This window comes from Ambystoma mexicanum, chromosome 6p (genome assembly GCF_040938575.1).
Source record: "Ambystoma mexicanum isolate Mex_15411 chromosome 6p, UKY_AmexF1_1, whole genome shotgun sequence".
Taxonomy (NCBI): Eukaryota; Metazoa; Chordata; class Amphibia; order Caudata; family Ambystomatidae; genus Ambystoma; species Ambystoma mexicanum.
Genome location: NC_090935.1, coordinates 1,543,680,334 through 1,543,697,183, shown reverse-complemented (window position 1 = coordinate 1,543,697,183; position 16,850 = coordinate 1,543,680,334). Strand labels below are relative to the sequence as shown.

Genomic DNA, 16,850 nt, shown 5'->3' with positions numbered 1-16,850 from the left:
AATTTAAACGGCTTGAAATGGTGTACAGAGCTTCAACATTTTATTGATGGTTGTCTTTTTAGTTGCCTTCCTTCCTTGGCCACTGCCCTAAAACTCCTTACTCCATGTAACCTTGACTATTCTGTATCATCCCTGTACCATTACACCGTAGCATATTTCACAGGTCTTTTTTTCATAAGATTATTTTTTTTATTTCTTCTATTATTTTGATCTTTTTTTGAAGAGTGAATTTGTGCAAGTATCTTTCATAATGAAAAATCTTGTAGGACCTGCTGCCAATGTCCTTGGTTCTCCATCCTTGTTCTCAAATTTATGAGCCTGTTTCTTCATTACGCCTTAAATCTTATACTGCGATTTTTAATGAGTTATTCTTTTGACAAATAGCTCATCCAATGAATGTAACCACTGTTTCAATTGACTTAAAACAGTTATCAGTTGCTATAGAACACCTCATAGGAATTAATTCAAATTATGATTATGATTTTTCTCCTGAGAACAAAACAAGCAAATATTTTGTCATAGTTCCATTAAAATTCCTAGACCATATTAATTGTTTTTTTTAATTGTTTATTGGCTATTACATGGTTTAACCTTTAGAATATTTCATCATACAAAATGACAGTACAGTTTATAATCATCAATAAAACATTTCAATTCAGAAAATGTGTTCATCACATGCATAGCAACAAAATTAATCAAACAATAAAATAAATGCATTCTTTTTCTTAGGCAAAGAAGAATTTAAAAATCAACTGCCACCATATTCCCCTTAACTTCATCACAGAAATCCAAGGAGTAAACAAAATCCACAATAGCTATAGCAAGTAACACAGGGGTACCACTCAAACTACATTTCCAGAATGAATCATTGTGAAACAACTGGCTCTTTCCCAAATATTTTGCTAAAGTAAACCTCACGTTTATGACTCAGAGTCAAACAGTGCATAATTAGGTGTTCTAGCGTTGTAATGGATCCCCGTCATGATGAAAATTACAAGTAATAACATTGGAATCATTAGACTTATATCTCTTCATGATCTCTCAGGTTCTAAATTGATGCCAACGGAATCTTACAAAATATCATCTACATTTTGGACATGGGAAAAGTCTCCAGTGCTGGGCAGGGACACTCAAGTGTTTGTGTTCATGTGACAAGTGCTGCAGGCTCTTCTGATTATGTAATCTGGCTGTTATTATGCACCAATCAAATTGCTTTATAGCGTTCTTTACTTTATTTGGAGAATTCACCAATTCCACCCTTGAAATACCAATTTCCCCCAGGTCACAGAACGCTACAAAATCCTTCATGATTTTTTCCCTACCAGTTAATAAGATTCCATTCAAGTCCAAGTCAATCGAATTAGGGCAAGGCATCAACAATTTATTAAAAAATGACAGCATTTTTCACCTAACCGAAGTCATTATGCTACACAGGCCCAAGTCAAATAAAATTGCTACTATGGCTACAGAGTTCGGTATTCCCAAGACCTTTCTCTACACTCTACTTTCCATTCTAACCAGAGTTTCAGAGACCCAGCCTTGCTAGATCTCAATTCCGTAAGTCAGTTTTGGGAGGACAGTGCTCACGTAATATTTTGTAATGGGAAGCATCTTGTACTTGCAATACCGATGTTTAATATAAAGCATCTGGGAAATCCACAAGTGTGTCATAAGTCTAAAATAACCCAGTGTATTTGCCTTATATTGGGCACCTGAGATGTAAAAGCACAAATATAGTAAATCAGTTATGTGATGAATTCTGCTGAGTCATCACGAAATTCCAGCCTAAAGCCCCTCCCATTTGACCAGGGAAAGGCAGCCACTACCTGATCCTAATCCTGGGGGCGGTACCAGGAGAGGATCACATGGGAGGGGAAGGTTGTCAAGGGAAAGAGGTGACTCTGTCAGGAGAGACGCTGTGTTCATCCTCTTCTGAGGATGAGGTTTTCCTAGTGCCTGAATATTTAATGGTATGTTATCACAGTAGAGTTCCTCCTTCCAAACTTAGCCAAGGTGCCAAGTATGAGAACTCTTTTTATAAACCTGAACATGATGTATACTTCTAGTAGTTATGATTCTACATTGTGTACAGACTTTAAACTCAAGAGTGTCACATGTTTCCCCCTTTCGCACCGGCGTTCGATGTTTGCTGGAATTCTTGGGAGGAGAATTCGGGTTTTGTACAACCCCGTATGAGCGTCTTCGGTTCCAGCGTGCGTTCAGCGTTCTACGTCCAGGGACACTAGGAATCTCCGGGAAGTCCAAGAAATGAAGGAGGTGTACTCAGAGGCGGGTACACGGGATCAGGGATTCAAGACAGCATAAGGAGGAAGGGAAGCTAGAGGGAGGAAGCGAGTGTCCGGGAACCAGGAATCGAAAGAGTTTAGCAAAGGCGAACTACGGAGCACACGTCTGTTAGGAAAGATTTCTTAATTGTAGGTAATTTTCATTCCATGTGGCAACCCCTAAACTTGTTGCTGTTGTTTTCACCCTGATCTAGACTTTGCCAGAGAAACGCAGCCTTCCGCCGCACTCCTCTGGGCTTTCGCTCCATTCTTACAGGGAAACTGACATGCCCTTAAGACAGTCAGTACCGGGAAACGTTGTTTTCCATAGTTCTTTTCGCATGGTGCAGCTTTCGCGCAACATGACACAAGAGTGCACCGTAACTTACATTACCGCGCTCTTGGGTCTCTAGTCATTCTACAGGCCCTAGAAAATCTCGATGGATTTATAACGAACTGAGCAAGTATGTCACGGATGGGACTGGTGGCAGCGATCGTTTTTTTGTGTTTTTGAACTCCCTTTTGCCCTGTTAACCGCGCTTCTCGTGTTAGGCCAAAATGGGTGGCCTGGGGTCCAAAATGGCCATGCCACGAGGTTCTTTGTCCTGTCCGTTGACCGTCCTGCCCCTTTACCTTCCCCAAGTCGAGCTGGCTTCTGCATGCCTTGTGTGCGCCTCCAGGATGTGGGCTGGGAAGTCTGGTCCCAATACACATCCTGGGTGCCAGAGAGTCTAGTGTGTCTTGAATGCCTGGGACCACCGTGGTCCGTGATAGGTCCACGTATGGTGTGAGTGTTTTGTGAGCAGATCTCCCATTGGGTCCTCTCCGTTTTGGCGCAAAGGGAACTCTGGATAAGACGAGGCTGGAAACGCCACTACCAGTTCGATCTCCTGAGTTCTCATGAACGACGGATACAGGAGCCAAGTATCCTACACCTAAGAGGCTGAACCGAGGAATCGCTGGTGACCCGCTGAAGGACTGCTCCTCTGCACTGCTGTCGCCCCGTGAAACCATTCTGCCTCTGATCGAACGAGAAGGCCTGCACTGGTACTTCGACCCTTTGTATTTGTATTTGTATTTGTTTTATTTGTAACGCGCACCTTCAGGCCTAGAGGCATCCGGGCGCAACGTTTAGACATGGTTACATATGCATACATATATTCAGCTATTAAGACAGTGCAAGTATACAAGGTATACAGTAATATACATATTTACAACGTGGAGGTTAGGCCAGGTGTATTCCTGGGACAGGCTCCCAGGGGCATAAGAGGTCAGGGTTTCAAGGCTGGTTGAAGAGCCAGGATTTCGTTTTGGATTTGAAGGCACTAAAACATTCTTCAGATCTGATGGTAAGGGGACGGGCATTCCAGAGTTTGGAAGCTAGAACTACCCGCTTTTTGTAATTTGAACCTGGGGATGGTTAGACAGTGGGTCTGGGCATTTCTTTGAGGGCGGGTAGGCGCGTGGCGGGATAGCCGGCTGCAGAGGTATGGGGGGGGCTTGGTTGGCTAGGCATTTGTGGGTAAGACCTAAGGCTTTGAATGAAATTCTCTGTTTGACCGGTAGCCAGTGTATGTTGGATCTAGAGTCCGAGATGTGGTGGTTTCGCGGGATATTTAAGGCCGCTCTGACGGCGTTATTCTGGACGATTTGCAGTTTGTTCATGTTCATTTGGCTAGTTCCTAGGTAGAGGGCACTCCCATAGTCGATTTTGGCCATGATGAGAGTTCTAGCCAATGTGACCGTATTTGGGGTTATCAGAAATGGCCTGCAAGCTGCAATGAGTTTGCAGGTGTATGCTGAGGCCGATCTGACTGCATTAGTTTGTTGTGATAGGGATAGGGTGGCGTCAAGGTAGACGCCTAAAGTTTTGGTATCTTTCGAAACTTGGATGGTGTTGCCATCAATGATAAATGATTGGTAGGACGGCTCAAGTTTACTAAGACGTTGCGTAGTGCCCAAGATGATGAGCTCAGTCTTGTCATCATTGAGGCATAACTGGTGTTGTGCCATCCTGGCTTGGATGACCAGGTAGACCTCGTTCAGCGCCTTAGCGTCAGCCAAGTAGTCTCAAGTGATAGGGATGAGTATCTGGGTGTCGTCAGCGTAATTCGTATAGGAGACACCCAGATAGTCAAGTACATCAAAGAGCGGTTTTGTAAAAACATTATAGAGTGTTAGCGACACACAAGAGCCCTGGGGGACGCCGCAGAGAATGGGAGAGGGATCTGCAGCTGCAGATTGAGAGAAGACCCGCATAGATCTATTACTCAAGAATGATTTGATCCAGGCCGATGGCGATGGCAGATGGCGAGAAGTGGGCGGCGGAGTGAAGATGCTTGCATAAGATTTGATGATTGACCAAATCGAAGGCTGCAGAGAGGTCGAGAAGAAGTAGCAAGGCAAGATTGCCGTTGTCCTTTAGAACTTCAATTTGAGTTTTTAAGTCAAGTAAAGCTGTCTCTGTTCTGTGTTTGGGGTGGAAACCGGATTGTCTAAGACCTAGAAGATTATTGGCTTCCAAGTACTCTTGGATTTGCAGGTATGCTGCACGGTCTAAAATTTTTAGCAGGAACGGGACAGTCGTAATGGGTCGGTAATTGGTAGGTATGCTAGGGTCAAGGGAAGGTTTTTTGAGCAGGGGGATCACCCAAGCATCTTTAAGGTTGTCAGGGACAATTCCTGTGTTAAATGAGGCGTTGATAAGGGATGTGATAAATGGGGCCAGGTCGTGGGCAGATTCCTTGATAATTGGGGCTGGGCAGGGATCACCCTGGCAGTTGGATGGTTTTATCCTCAGGATAGTGGGAACAACTATTCTCGGCATCTTCATCATCTCCTGCACGTAAGCCTTCGGAAGTGTCTCTGGGCCATCCAGTGGACTGACCAGCTTACCCAGGAGTCTTGCTCTGTAACCGCCGTCAGGTTGCTGCTGTATTCCGAGTCCTTGACACTCTCACACGATTCGTACACTTGGCATTTCCAGGTCTGAAGTGAGAAGTGTACATTGGGCTGAAATACACACAGCCGCTTTGTTGTCCTGCTGTGGTAACAATCTGTGCGGGTTCACTGCGTTTGGGACATCCTCAACTGTAACTTCTGCTGCCGCGGAATCTACACGATGCCGAGACATCCCCTGCTCGTATCTGAACCTGCCAGCACTGAAACTGATGCGGAGAAGCCTGGGTCAGCCTGCATCGGGGACCGGTGAGTAGCAACGCTAGGAACTGGTTGCCCTCCTGCAGTAGCCCGTAGCTTTTCCTCGCTGTGTTAAACAGCACACCTTTTTCGCACTTGCGCTCTGCTTCTGCCCGTAAGTGGAGGCAGCGCTTGAGTAGCGGAAATCTGTTCGCCCTGCTTTGTTCACCACTCTGAACTGCCTGACTTCCTGGAAGAGACTCCCTTGGCCTATTGGCACCAGCGTGTGCAGGTACTTTTGAGCACAAGGCTCCACTCTTCATAGGGCTTGGACTTCCTTCTAGTTAGGTGGCCTCTGAAGGCGAACTGGGTCTAACGATTACTTGCACTGCCTGTTTTCCTCCCCATCTAGGTGGTCTGTATATTTCGTGCTTCGAACTCTTTAGACCCTTCGGTAATTGTATATATATTGTATTTGATGGTGATGTGTTGGTTTACTTAAGTTTTATCGTGATTCTTTGCTATGGTCAATATTACAAAGGCCTTGTAATAAATGTGTCTATATTTTTAATATAACACCTGCTTGGAGTAATTTGTAAGCGTCCTTGCTTTGTGTGCTCATTGCGGGCTTTCAGTCACCCTCACCCCTCTTGAGGCCTAGTCTTGACCGCCGTGATCGCTACCTTGATTGGTCTGGCTTGTCCAGAGGTTACCCTGTTCCAAGAAACAACTCTGGCCTTCTGAACCTCTGCCCCTCCAGGACAGAGTTCAGAAATCCATCTTAACAACGTCTAGCCACAGCAAGCAGTAGCGTTGAGACGCACGGGGCTGCGGGGGCGTGGCTTCTTTATAGAACATGCTACATCTGACGTGAAAGCTGGTAGACAGCGTTCTGTGTTTAACGCCATGTTGGAAGTACAGCAGAGTGTAAGCCCCGATGTGTCAAGGACCAGGAAGTCCAAAAGGGACGTGTCCGACGGTTCATGACAAAGAGAACATCATTACTTCCTTTGAAATCATCCCTTAAATATATGTCTTATAAACAGCGGTTGAAGTGTATGAAAAGAAGTAGTAGAACTATGGTCCCTGCTGCCCCCCCCAACCCCTGCTCCCCACAAACCCCATTGTAACGCCGCCTCCAACGCACAATACAAACTCCCAAACAAACGTGCCTGCTGTTTTGGGGCACGTTCAGTGCAGTGCACTGAAGTGCAAGTTTCAACTGCTTCCTACACTTTTATTTTAAAACAAAACCATTTTGGAACAGTTTCTTTTTAAAATAAAAGTATCGGAACGGTAAAGCTTAATTAATAAAAGCAGAGGAGCACCGCTTCCAACCGCTCCCGCCCTCTTCGATCACTGCTTATAAATTACTCAAACATAAGGAGAAAACAAATAAGAACATTATGGACTTAAAGTCTCATAATGCTCTTAGTACTGAGACGAGGAAGAGGGGTCCAGAGTTACCAAATTGTGATGAACGGTCTAGTTGTCGTAATGACCAACACCTGAGCATGACCTTTTAACATTTAAAGGCCTTTTAGGAGCGGGCTGAGGAGAAGCAGCAGAGAGAAGCAGAAGTTTGAGTTACAGGTGTGCTGACAGTGGAACGTCATGCAGAAAATGTGGTAGAAGTTGGGAGTGGTTTATGCAGAGGACGCACAGTGGGAAGCAGTATTGAGTTCAGCTACACCAAGTGAGAGAGAAGGTCTCTGTGTCCTGCGACCTGCTCCGGTGTACGGTTCGCACTGAAGGGCGTACGGAGCTGTGAAAGCTCTATTGATGGTCAGCGCGAGTAACGGCATACTGACAGGAGCTGCTAAACGCTGAGGAAGTCCTGACGAATGAAAAAGCAGTGCCAACAAGTCCCAAGGAGACTCCAGGATATACCGGTGAGTTGGCCTGATGCAGGTGACCCCGGGGTGCATCGAAGGAGACCGATAGGTGGAAATTAACTTTTTAAATATTGGACATTTGAATTAAAGCAAACTGGGTGTAACCCAAGTATTAAGAGATGTCAAGTAGGGGAATATTGTAACCCGCATTCCCAATGCCAAAAGGCGACAAAAATAAAGCAAAGTGTATTTAACCTTCCTAAAGAGGGATATCCGATAAGGGAATATTGTAACCCGCATTGCCAAATCCAAAGAAGGGCAGTAGTAAAGCAAAGGGGACACAACTTTCCTAAAGAGGGACATTCAATAAAGGAACATTGTAACCTGCATTGCCAAGGCCAAAGAAAGCTGAGAGTGCCACCAAGGCAATTTCAAGATGAGGTTCCCAAAACAGGATACCCCAGAGGAGAACATTGTAACCTACGTTTCCAACAGCTAAAAGGTTGTGTAGAGAGAAACCCGACACTACAGGAGCAAAGCTCTCCTTGTGAAAGGGATGGAGGGGGAGAGAACTGTACCCTGCATTGCCTATTGCAAACAGATCAATGTGAGAGTCAATGTCCTTTGGTGCAATATAATTGTAAAAGAAGCTGCAAGCCAATTGTGTTTAAAATTGAAAGACTAAACCAAGTAGCAGTTGTTGGTCCAACTCTTTCAATTGAGGATTCAAGTGTGGAAAGTTTGGAACAAGCCTTACCACATTGTACAAGTTGTAGTAGTAGGAGTTTTATCCTAGCAGGCGAGTAAACCAGGAAAGGGAAAAATAGTGGTTAGCACTGATAGGGGAGTGGACCAGGAAGAAGATCATTTGAAGTACTGTGAATGTGGTAGATGGTTGTGGTCAAAAGGTCAAGGCAATTCTACTACTGTGTTTGATGAACTATTGTATGATCTTCTTGACTGAAGTATATCTTTTTAAGAGAACTGTCCTGACAGAGGTTATTTGTAAAGGAGAAATCTAACGTGATGAAAATTGATTGATCTTCAGCGAGAAGAGCACTTATATTTAACTTTGTATTTGAAGTGTGAAGAGAAGTCTTTTTGTTTGCTAAGCTGGATTTAGTGGACACTTTAACAATTGTCGTTAAGTGTGAAGAACCCTGTGGAAAATAAGATAGTCACTTTGCCAAGTGAAGGCTATATTGAATGAGAAGAACTTTGTTTTAAACCTTGAGTGGAATGTGGCTAGTGAAAAGAACTTTCCTGAAAATTGAACTTTGTTTTGAAAATTCTGAATTGATCGAGGGGAAAGGGATTCGACCCTGGTCACGAGGATTCCTATTTATAACCTTTGTGTTTGAATTTATATGTTATTTTGCGAAGTTTAAACAGCCAAATAATTCCTTTAGTCTTAGTTTGTTAGGGAGGGAACTCCTTATTTGGTTAGGGAAAGATAGGCGTTTCTCTCACCTAGTTTGATTTAATAAAATAGCGACTAATCAGAAAACTATACCTATGTGTCCGTCACGAATTTCGAACCACTCACAGGTACGTTCTCCAATAAAATTCCATCCACAACCCACTTTCCTCTTGTTATCATTCTGTTTGCTATGAAGGTCAGTACCTTTGTTTTAGTTACATTGATTTTTAGGAAGTTCGAATGGGCATATCTTTCAAAAACAACTGCTTTGAAAGATATCAGTAACTGCTGCAATCCTACTGTAGTACAATCCAGCAAGAGGATCTCATCAGTGTAAGCCAACCAAGAAGCCCTTAAATGGTAAATTTTGGGTGTGGTAAAGGCAACGTGCTCTATTACTTGCCCCCTGTCAGAAACATACAGATTACATAGATCGGGGCTAATATTCAGTCCTGCCTTAATTCGTTCCCAACTAGATTTTCTTTGGACATGTCACCTACCTTGACCGACATCTGAACTGCACCACAGGGGAATCATGGAGCCTTATTATGAGTTTCAGGAGCCCAGTCGAAATTCCCTAAATACTCAATTTTGACCATAAAAGGTTTCTACTAACAAGGTCAAATGCAGTCCTTAAATCTCTAGTGGCAACATGTATCAATTTATAGCATCCGTCATGTATAAGGTCTTGACAATATTTTTATGTATAGTCATTAAAAGTGGTTCCATGTGATTTTCTAAATCCTGTTTGTCATTTGCTCAGATGCCCAGTAGTTACTGCCCACAGCTCAAGATGCTTTAAAAGGACGTCTGCATAGATCTTGCTATCTGCATCACGGATTGAAATGGGGCAGTAGTTTTTGGGATCTGAGCATGGGGCACATTTATATATGGGCATTATATAAGATATTCTCCATATAGGTGGGGGCAACCCCTTTTTTCTATGTCCAAAAATAGTAAAGACAGAGTAGTTGTCCAGCAAAGAGGATTTTTCTTAAAGAGTTTATTACACAGGTTATTGCGACCAGGTGTCCTTGATTGACTTGCCCCTTTAATGATATCCAGAACAGTCTGCATAGAGAAGTCAATTCGATATTGGTTACTTTCCCTGCAATTTAAGAGGTTCAGTGTAAACGCATCTGCCTTATCAATTGAATCCAGAGATTCAAAATGGGTAACCCATAAAAGTTCTGAGACCGGGTTTACTTGTACATTCTTACTCAAGTGCTTAGAAGAATTAACGACGTTCCAAACGTTGACTACTTTGTTAACTCTAAGACTATCAAGCATCCATTCTGAATCCTGCTGTTCTAGCCTTACTTTTTGCCCGTTGGTCCAATTGTTATATTTTAAATTTATTTTAAAGATCACATTATTTTTTACTATACTGGAGATAGTATAATTTCTAACGAACCTAATTGCAGCTCTCATCTTACACTTTTTTGCTTTGTCCATTTGGACTGAGTTTTTCCTCCTGTAATTTGCACTCAGCGCAGAAGCCAAGTTAAAAGACAGTTTTCTATGGTAAACGGGCCCATTCTGTGTTGGTAATCTGAAGAGTCTAATACATGTTCAATCCTATCATCACATTTCTTGATTGAGGCAGTGTTCCAGACAAGTCTGTTACCCCCCCATATTTTCCAGTACATCATGGGCAAAAACTGTATATGCAACTTCAAGCTGCACATCCAGCAAGCACTGAACATGCAGTGATCACTCCAAGAAGTAGTGGACACCCTTAGAGCAATGCATTGAGTGAACGAATTCTCATCCATGAAGATGCAATCCAAGGTACATTTTACCACCCCCCCCTAAACCAAGTATAACTTTCTGGGACATCTCGTTTCACTGCCCGTTACTTTGAGCAGACCCAGGGAGTGCATGCAAGTTATCTATTTAACTCCATTGCAAGTCTTCTTCGTGGAGTGATCATTAAACAAGTCAATAGAGTTATCAATGTTGGAATGATCTGGCAGCATGCAGAACGAGTTCAAATCTCCTATACAATCACATGTCTGGGTGCCCTACTGCTGGCGACCAACGTGATATCGAGCAGTTGGTTGGAGCAGCGCTTGAGACTTAAAAGCGTACCTTCAAGACGTTATTGATCCCAAAGGACATGGGAATGGCCATCATTGGCCACATTTGGAGTCAACAATAGGCTTCATGTCAAGCTTTTCCAGTCCTTGGCATTTTTTAAGAGTGGTAAAGTACATTACACTCAGAACTTCCGGTCATTATGTGCTGGCTGTACCAGAATTTTTAAGAAGACTGTCCTGATGAAAGTGGCTTATTGACATCAGTTCCACTAAAACCGGTAGACGGCAGTTGCTACATGCAGGAAGTCAACGTTTTTCCTATCCTTTTTTGACCAACCTTTTATCACTCCACACTCCCAGTCAAGATAAATGACTTAGCAACAGAGAGTGAGGACTTGTTCTTTGTCTTCGACCTTCTTCCAACAGTTGTTGCCTCTCCTGAGACAGACCGTTAAAACTAGGCTCTTTTGTAACCAAATTACCCCTGGGGGTATTCAGATAGTCTAAGGGCTATTAAATTACTACGTACACACATTAGACTACTGTTCATATGCCTTAGGTGTTCTCTTTTAACACTTTTTTGTCTCTCAGGGTACTCATTAGCCTGAAAGAGTGTGGTCAATGTAGGCCAAGGTTGAATAACTTACAAATTGATAAAAACATCCTGTCCCTTTTAGATAAGCGGTACACTAGCACAATCTAGTAGGAGACACAGATGAGGCAGTCTTAGTGAGAACATCGCTCTATCCTTTCTTTCTTCTCCTACAACCTTGTCCACCTAGGCCACTTGGAGACTGAGTTTAATCTCTGTGCAGTAGATAACGTTATAAGCAGGTGTGTTGTGCCCCCATGTTGTGTTAAACTGCCCTCCTGCACAACCATCCTTCAACATTCGTTCTTAATTTTGCTAAAAAGAAGTATCCAACTTCTTGATACCATCGTGCCAGTAAATATTAATTTGCCAAGTCCAATTTACTCCCACAGTTGCATTTGATTCAAATTCAGTTACCAATGCCCCAGTCAAAGATTCTAGCACCTTAACTTTCATAATTCCTCTGCCCGATTTTGTTAGGGTGATAAGCCCCCTCTCCCGCATCGGTCGGCCCATACCGCCTTTTTGGACCACGAGAAAACATGTAGTGTACCCATCAACACTAGAAGGACAAAGGACAAATTAACCAGTGTTCTTTTGGGCAAATTATGTCATGCTTTCTCAGAATAGTAATTAGCTGGGTGTTTTTAAAAAGAGCACCGTGTCCTCTAGAGTTCCAGAACAGTATCTTAAAGGAAGATTCCACCGCTAGAGGAAATTAGTTTCGGTGGATTTGCTCCTATTATTTGTAAGGGCACCAGACTACCATAACCAGTCCCGCTCCACCTCGCCACCTGCAGCAGTAGCATCTGAGGAGTTAACCACCCTTAGATGTGTAGCAAACGTTACTGAGATTGCATTTCACCTAGAGGAGCAATTCTGAGTAGCCGATTCACTAACTTTTTCTCTGTTGGGAGGAATACATTCTGCCACTGTGAGTTCATAACTTCTAAGAAGAGGTATTTCCCGCAAAATGGCAACGGCCACAATGTTTGCATCCACGTGAATAGTAACAATATTTGTGCAAGTAGGATGGCTAAACTCAACTCGCTCAGTGTCCCTAGTATTCATTTCACGTAAAATTTAGGATCTCTGAAAACACTGTGGGTATGGCCGATCTATTGACCACTAGGCGAGTATCATCCTTAAAAGAGCTTTCCATGGTAAACATACCTGTCGATGTAGCTGTCAGTTCAAGCTACCTGTCCGGCTTAGTGGTTGTCAAACCAATGTTACTAGGATCTGTTAACTTCCATACACCCTTCGAGCCGAGTCGTTACTCCAGCCACCAGCACCCCCTGAGTATGGTAAAGACAGGTTTTTTCAGAGGCACTTCATCTTTTCGTTCCGGCACTTGAGACGCAGTTAATGGACAGAACTTAGCATGCATGGAAGCAGCACTAAAATGTAAGGCACCATTTGCATCTGTCTGCGCCGAGGATGTAGAGCACTTCACATTCATGGCCTTCATGACCACCTTGTATTGTCCCATCACTGAATCCCCCTCTCCATGCAAGACTTATAACGAGAGCAATCAGCCCTTTTAATGAGCGCGCTGCCCTCTCTAGGTTGCAGAGGGAATGGCAAGGGAAGTATGAGCGGGAACTGCATCCGTTTGCACAGACGCACTCATTCTTGCCCACTCATGACTACCAAGGGAAGCAATGAGAATGGGTCGCTGTGAGTGTCAGTGCTATACGCTTCCTCATAAGCGGCCTGAACCTGATTTCTTGGTCATCTGAGCACATACGCATATAGCGACAACGCCTCTCAAATTGTCGGCTCAGCCTTTCAAGTTTCACAAGCTCTTAAGTGAACCGATGTTTATTAAATCGATATTGAACTTCTGTTGTTGCTGAATTATAGCAGCGAGGTAATTGGCGCACCCTAGGACCTTGTCATAGAAATGAGTTTGCGAATAGACTGCTTTATTTTAGGCTGTGACGTTTGTTTATTCGGCTTTCTGACTATCTCACAGCAGAAAGAAATGAAAGAATGGTCACCAGATCAATGAAGAGGCAGAAACGTCGTCCCAAGCGAGATTACAATTTAGACCTAAATCAAGTAAATGCACAGCTGCATGCGCAAAACCAGAATAGCGCGCTTTAAAACTACACATATTTAGTACGTTGACTAAACCTTGCACTTAAAACAGCATCCTTGTTACGAGGTTAAAATCCCATAAAAGAATGTGCTTCACAAAAGCATGAAAGTACTCTAGGAACAGTTTCTCATATTTCGGGGTGAAACGTCCCCTCCCGCCGGTGGTATTATGGTTAAATCAAAGGTAGAACATATTTGTCTCTGCACTACTGTAATAAAATAATTGGAAAAGACCGTAGCCAACCCCCACAGCGCTTCTCAGTGTGCGAGTATTACAAGGGGCAGAGCAATCTTTCCGTAGCATGTCATTCCTGCACCAAGCATGTCTCTTCTCTTTGCTGACAGGTCTTACCCATCAGCAGGAATATTTAAGCCTTATGTTATTTCACATTGCATCCGAAAAGTGTCTAATATGCTTCTCAATCCTATTGTTCCATGAAGTGGCATCAGTGTTTAGGGCAGGCAATGTGATCTGTAGCTAATGTGGAGGAAGGTTCCTGAGAGGCAGGTACCCTGGCCTATCACATGCCAGGAAATCGTACATACACACTGTCGTCCAGTCAGGCACACAGACAAATCCCCAACAACGGTGTACACAGAGAATATAGTCTCCACCACCACACACAGACACAGATCCACATGAAAGGGAGGTAGGGTAGATCCAGAGGCAGGTGGGAAGAGAGCCAGGTATACAATCCATGTGGGAAGGGCAAGACGGTATGAAGAGTAAGTGGGTGTCGAGAGGAGGTCGATATGAATGGAAAGGTATTAAGGTGGCAGATATGAAGAGATAGTATGAAGAGGAGGAAAGTAAGAAGGCGGGGAAGGAAAATGAGTTGGCATGCGGGTATGGAGAGGGTAGATTGCAGCTCGTACCGGTGTTAGGGTTCCTTCCCACAGAGCTACTAATAGGGGGCAATGCTTGGATTCCCTCTTTCAATTATATTCTCATACTGCTTGCAGATTCTGGGCTGTCCTAGGGCTTAAAAAGAAACGGCTGTGACGGTGTTCACACACGCATGCACGCTCACACACACTGAACAGTATTTTGCAACTCTTGAAGCATATAGGAGTGGGAGAAGAGAATTTAAATTACAAGACATTCATGTGAGCCTTCAAGAGTTGCATCGTTTATATAGCGCCTGCTGGGCACTGCTAGGAGGTACTGCAAAGAGGATGGAGGTGGCCACAGGAACCTATAAAAAGTAAACACTACAAGGATCTATAGGGCAGGGCACTTTTGGGGGCGCACCTCAAGGAGTCTATTCCTTCTATTGGAGCTGCAAGCGACTCAAACAATTAGGATAGAATTTATAGAGAAAGCACATGCTGCAAAAGGGGCCATACACTTAAGCAATATGCCCCGAGCAGCAAGGCCATTACTGACTCAGGTAATGCACTGGGGCCCATAGTTACAGGCCCTGGGGCATCGGTAATGCCCCGCAGCGAGAGGCATATTGCTATTAGTACCCCGGCCCGCAAGACCAGGGTACTAAAAGCAATCCTCTTCTTTCCCAAAACGCTGCTGCTTACCTGAATCCCCGAAGGGGGAGAATAGCGGCCTACAGCCGTGAGGAGGCTCTGTGCAGGGATGGCCCCGTTTTGAGCCTCCTCATTGGCTGAGGGGCTGCACGTCCCCTGCCGGGGACAAAAGAATGGAATACTGGACGAGGAATTCCCAGCAAGGTATGGACCTGGCGAGGGCCAATCAGAATGTTTGTTTCATTCTGGTTGAGCCTCGCTGGGTACTAATATAGGAAAAAAAGTGCAGGAAGTCACACACATTATGGGGGTGAGGTGGATAAGTGCCATGGCTGAGCTCCTGCAGTACTGGTCTGAGTTCCAAAGGCTAGATGTTGCGGGATCTCAGCAATGTCTCACAGTCAGCCCACTCACGATCAATATACAAGAGTTTTTTTAACAACTTGGCCTTGTGCTTACATGAGACTTCCGAGAGTGTCAGGCTGATTCATGGAATAAATGTGCACCGAAAAGGGGAGCGCAAGTGGGAAAATCGCAGCGCAAACGTGAAAATCACAGCGCACGCGCGGCAAAGCCGTGCACACTGATTCATGGAATTAAGTGCGCATGTAAATCCTGGGATGTGCGCTAAATTCGTGGTTGGCGCACGCGGGCGCACACGTCATTAAACAGTGTGCGCAACACGCACAGGGAAAGCGCACATAGCGCAGCGCACACAACAAAAGTGGGCAGAACACGGGGCGGAACACGCAGAATGGGGAACAGCACGCAAAAATGTGGGCGTTACGGAGGAAGTACAGGAGGTAAATGCTTGCAACGCCCACACGCGCGCCAACAACACGTATTCATGGAATCGAACAGGGGAAAGGCGTGCGCCAAAAAAGACACGTTAATCCGGAAACACGTACGCCAGCAGGAAGCAGACATAAGCGGCACCGCGCAGCATAAAAGTGTGCGCAAACAAAAAACAAGCTCAGACGCTACGATGAATATACTGTTTCTCGCAGCAGTGGTCGTGGGACACCGCAGGAGGAGGATAGCCAGGCCCCGCATTTTTTTACCCAGGACCAGCCTTTTTGGGATGTCTGATGTATGGGAGGTACAGGTTTCCACCACACATAATCCTAGAACTTGTCAGGGAGTGGGAGGATGTGTTCAGGGTTTTGACCCATGTTGAATCAATAGACTGGGTAGATGTGGGGATGAGCTGTAGCCGCCCACATTTGCGCCAGAATCCTGGAGAACCGTGCAGTTTTGCGCACAGCAAAATGGTCCCCTGACCTGCCACCCACCAGTACGAACGTGATAGGCAGGAGTGCCATGAGTGAAATGTGTGCCAAAGGAAAAACCGCAGCGCCGGTTGGCTAAAAAAAATGTGCTTTAAAATCACCTTTGTTTCCCTGAATGCAAGCTCAAAATGCCTATTTCAAACACTGCAGGGTATTCAAAAATCTTAGTGAACACCAGCAGACATCTGGCAGAATGAAGTTTTGTGTGCATACAAAATCTGGAAAGATGAAGAGCCCAAAACAATGTTTATAACAAAACTGGCTGAGCTGTGGATGTCAGCAGCTTAAGTTAAATGGACAGAAAGCCACTAAAATCGAAATGTTTAAAATAAATGAGTGACCTACTTTTGAGTGTAACATAGTTTGCAACTGTTAAATGTCATAGTTTTGAACTTAGAATCAGCATTCTGGCTGCATGTGTAAAAATTGTAAGTTGGATTTGAATGAAGAAAAACTGGGAACAAAAGTGACATTTAGCTGAAAACTGGCTTAATGAGACTGTATTCTGCCTGACAACTACCCCCGATAGGAGTTGAAGTTGATCAGCAGCTGTGTTCCCAGGCCTGGCTGCATACTGCTGCCCCTGCCAAAAGGAGATGACACCTCTCTGATTGAATTAGGGAGTGGCGCCTGGGGACTACAGGAAACTAAACAAAGCACTGTCCCT

At 44.4% G+C, this 16,850-nt stretch overlaps 1 protein-coding gene across 1 annotated transcript in view; it reads left to right on the top strand.

Moving 5' to 3' along the window:
- The window catches only part of DNAH6 (dynein axonemal heavy chain 6), a 3,423,448-nt gene that overhangs the window by 2,713,893 nt on the left and 692,705 nt on the right, over nucleotides 1–16,850 (top strand). The window lies entirely within an intron of this gene.